The sequence below is a fragment of the Piliocolobus tephrosceles genome, unplaced genomic scaffold (genome assembly GCF_002776525.5).
Source record: "Piliocolobus tephrosceles isolate RC106 unplaced genomic scaffold, ASM277652v3 unscaffolded_155, whole genome shotgun sequence".
Taxonomy (NCBI): Eukaryota; Metazoa; Chordata; class Mammalia; order Primates; family Cercopithecidae; genus Piliocolobus; species Piliocolobus tephrosceles.
Window position 1 is genome coordinate 5,453 of NW_022297087.1, and position 4,261 is coordinate 9,713.

Sequence of the window (4,261 nt, forward strand, 5' to 3'; positions counted from 1 at the left end):
TTAAGAATAGTTATCATGGTTTCTAACACTTCAAAAACAATGTCTCTTCCAAAAAATAGAATGGCTTGGAGGTTATACTACTAAAGCAAAATAGACAAATCGATGTTGAAATTACTGTTTTACTTTCTTCTTGTGTCTATTTTCACTTCTCTGTCATTTTGATGGATACAGTTTCATTTGGAAGGATTTTTATTTCAAAACAGAAACAGCATATGACATGAGAATGGGAACTCTGAAAGGTTCAACTTTCTACTTTACTAAGATTGTCACAAAAGCTACTGACAGTCAATCATGATTGGCCTGTATTGAAAGTGAGTTCACATTATGTACATCTTAAGCACTATACTTTCTATCAGATATAGAAAAATAGGTGGTGTGTTTGGAAAAGTATTGGGCTAGGAGTCAGGACGCTTGACTCTTAGTCCCAATCCTGCTTCTTCAGCTGAACGCCCGTAGGTAATAACTCAGCAGCTATTTCGTAAATACCTAATGAATTTCAGGCTTTGCAGTTGGGCTGGGAATATAGACATAGATACTGCATTCATGATTCTCCAAGGCTCCCTTCCTCACCCAGCTCACAGTGAGCTTTCTTATGTATTGTGTAAATCTGTCTCCTAACCGGCCCCAACTCTCTCTCCAACCTGCTTCCCAGGGCAGTTGTGAGGATCAGATGAGGGAGAATATGTGTGAAAGCAAATTGAAAATGATTTTAAAATGCAATAAAAATATGATCCATGGAAAATTATTTAAAGATCCTTAGAATTTTAAATAAACAGTACATTAGGCTGGGCACTGTGGCTCACACCTATAATTCCAGCACTTTGGGAGGTCGAGACGGGCAGATCATAAGGTCAGGAGATCGAGACCATCCTGGCCAGCATGGTGAAACCCCGTCTCTACTAAAAATACAAAAATTAGCTGGGCATGGTGGTGCGTGCCTGAAATTCCAGCTACTCAGGAGGCTGAAGCAGGAGAATCACTTGAACCAAGGAGTCAGAGGCTGTGGTAAGCCATCACGCACTGCACTCCAGCCTGGGTGCAACAAAACAACAACAAAAGTACATTAACCTGAATCTTCTATGGTTTTGATTTTAAATAGATATGAAAATTTTACAATGGACCACTGATATGGTTGAAAATCTTGGCTTGATTATTCTCCAATAAAATGATACAGTGGTTTGTATGATTAATTTTCTAAAATTGCTAACCAAAAGAAACCAAAGCCTTTTTTGAGTTGAGTGACTGGATCAAAGGAGCATTGAACTGTATAATGGAGAAATGTTTTCTGTGTTCACTAACAGCTTGCCTTTGTTTGATTCCAGCTGCAGCATATCGTGAGTGATGAGATCTGTGAGCAGGTGACTGACCTTTGCCTGGCAGAAAATAATAATCGGGCCACCAGAGGCCAGCCAAACACACAGAACTCAAGGATCCTCCTGGAGTCAATGTATCAGCAGAAAGCTGAGCAGCTAATGTCAGGTGAGAATTGATTTAAGGTGAGATTTGCTCAGGTAGTCAAACACCTTGCTGGTGACAATGTAAGTTGTTAGGATTCTCTGAACCAGAAGTCAAAGCCGGGGTACTCTGACCCCGTGATTCTACTCCTGGAACTTTTTAGAGTTCCTAACGAGTTCACCAGAGAAATACAAAGTGGAAGTAACTATCTTCCTGGACAATCTACTTTGTTTCTTCATTTTTAAAAAAAACAAAAACAAAAACTAGTTATGTATGATTTTTACAATTTTGTATTCTTTTTCTCTGAACATTTATCATAGTACAATTTGTAAATATTATTGTTAGAAAAATGTTGGTGCATGAAATCCATGGTCATGGTCATTATAGAAAAGAAAACAGGCCTGGCACACATGGTTCACACTTGTAATCCCAGCACTCTGGGAGGCTGAGGTGGGCGGATCACTTAAGACCAGCTTGAACAACATGGCAAAACCCCATCTTTGCAAAAAATACAAGAATCCAAAAATTAGCCAGGTATGGTGGCATGTGCCTGTAGTACCAGCTTCTCAGGAGACTGAGGTGGGAGGATGGCTAAGCCTGTGAGGTCAAGGCTGCAGTGAGCCCTGATCATGTCACTGCACTCCAGCCTGGGTGACAGAATAAGACCCTATCTCCAAAAAATAAAAGAAAAAAAATGCAGATAACCAAAACAAGTCATCTTAGAATTCTTTCCTGAAATTAACATTACATTTCTAGACTTTTCTATGTTTGAGTATATATTTTGAAAAAGTTTATACTGAATAAATTGCTTTTAACTTTTTTTTGAGACAAGGTCACGCTCTGTTGCACAGGCTGGAGTGCAGTGGTGAGATCATGGCTCATGCAACTTCTGCCTCTTGGGTTCAAGTGATCATCATGACTCAGCCACCCTAGTAGCTGGAATTACAAGCATGTGCCACCACACTGGCTAATTTGTATATTTTTAGTAGGGCTGTGATTCCTGTGTGTCTCTGGGCCAGCAGGCTCTTCTCCTCTGTAAACCTCGGTGTTCCCCTTCTAGAGAATGCACAGAATTTCCTTCAGACAATACTTGCTCATCTGTTGGGTCCATAGAGAGGAATGGGGCATAGAGCTTTAGCAAGGAGCTGGACAGAGGCCAGAAGCAGTCAAGATCAGAGGGATGAGAGGGTTCTGTCACCTCCCTGATTGCCCAGGACCTCACTGAGTCCTCACATGCATGACAAGATCTGTCCCACCAAGTCAGGGGCAAAAACTCTCAGCTCTGTCCCAGTACCGGGGCTGTAAGAAGCCCATATCTCCTCTTGGGGCCTCCTGATAGGATGACTTCTCCCAGCTCGTGCCATCCTAACAGTGAGAGCTGGTCCACGCCCAAGTTAGGAGAGTGCTGGGCAAATCAGTCCCCTCCAGCCACACACAGCCTGAAGCTGCTCTCCAAAGACCCCTCAGTCACAGAAAGTGCTGGTCCTCCTATAGCGCCGCCCCACCCCCACCACCGCAGCCTCCTGGGGGTGCAGTCAGGGGTGCCCTCCTTCAGGCTCTGCCCTCAAAGCCACTCCTACACAACTACTCTCCCTGCCAGCCACCCCAGAGACCAGATTGGTTTGGGCCTCCACCTCCACAGGTCCGAACCACCATCTCTTCTGCTCCCCAGAAAGCCAGCTCCCGGCAGACAGGCCATGTTCCCTCTTCATTCCTCAACACAGAGGGCCCATCACAATCCTCTCAGCAGACGGTAGAGCTCCCCACACATCCTCTTAAACAGGCTTCACCTTTGATGGCCACAAGCCCCAACATGACCTCCTCCCAGGGAGTGAATTTGAACAAAATAAAACATAAAAGCAGCATCTATTAAATTACCAGCAACATTTCCTACTAGGATTAACTCTCGGAGTGAGCAGCGTATTCCATTAGATGGATCAGTGCAGGGGGTAGCAAGCGTTTTCCGTAAAGGGCCAGAAGGAAACTCTTTAAGGCTCTGCAGACCACTGGCTTTTAGTCACCACCTACTCAAACCCTTCCCTGTAGCAAGAAATCAGCCCTAGGCAAGATGTCAACAATTGAGCATGGCCACATTCCCAGAAAACTTTCTTTATGGACGTGGAAGTTTGCATGTCATGTACTTTTCATGTGTCACAAGATACTATTCTACTTTCCATGTTTTCTACCATTTGAACATATAAAAGCCATTCTTTGCTCGTGGGCCACATAAAAACAGGCAGCAAGAAATTTGACGGTTAGACCAGCGGCAGCTGACCCCTGGATGGAGCATTAGAGCTTGGGTGCATGTCCCACCCCAGGGCTTCCAGGAGAGGGAGTGCAGGCTGATGCCACCTCCACCCCCATCTCTCTAGGGGAGAAGGCGGAGCTGGTGCTGTATGAAGTTTGGCTGCAGATCCTGGGCCAGCCGTACACCAAGGCCTTGGAGGACAAAACCAGCCCTGAGTTCTGGGCACTTCAGGGGAGCTGACCGGATGGGTGAAGTGGGGAGTCGGGGAAGAGGCCTCGGGAAGATGGGGGATGACCGGACAAGGCTTTGCTAGAGCTGTGACCCTCTTTATCCTCTCCTGACTCCCCAGCTGACCTTCGTCCTCAGACCTCTGCCAAACTTTGACCAAGTGGTGGTGGAGGAATTCCAGTGGGTCCGGGGTGGCCCTGGGTTCTGGGGTTGAGGGCAGGAGGCTGGAAGAGATGACCGCCCTTAGGCCCCCCAGGCTGCCCAGCCCCCTGAAGTCTGTGATAATCCTCCCGCCAGGCTGGGCCCACTGACCGCCAGAGTGGGTGCCAC

At 46.0% G+C, this 4,261-nt stretch overlaps 1 pseudogene; it reads left to right on the plus strand.

Moving 5' to 3' along the window:
* LOC111535291 overlaps positions 1-3,943 on the plus strand; it is a 5,363-nt pseudogene extending 1,420 nt beyond the window's left edge.
* The last annotated feature ends 318 nt before the right edge of the window (positions 3,944-4,261 follow it).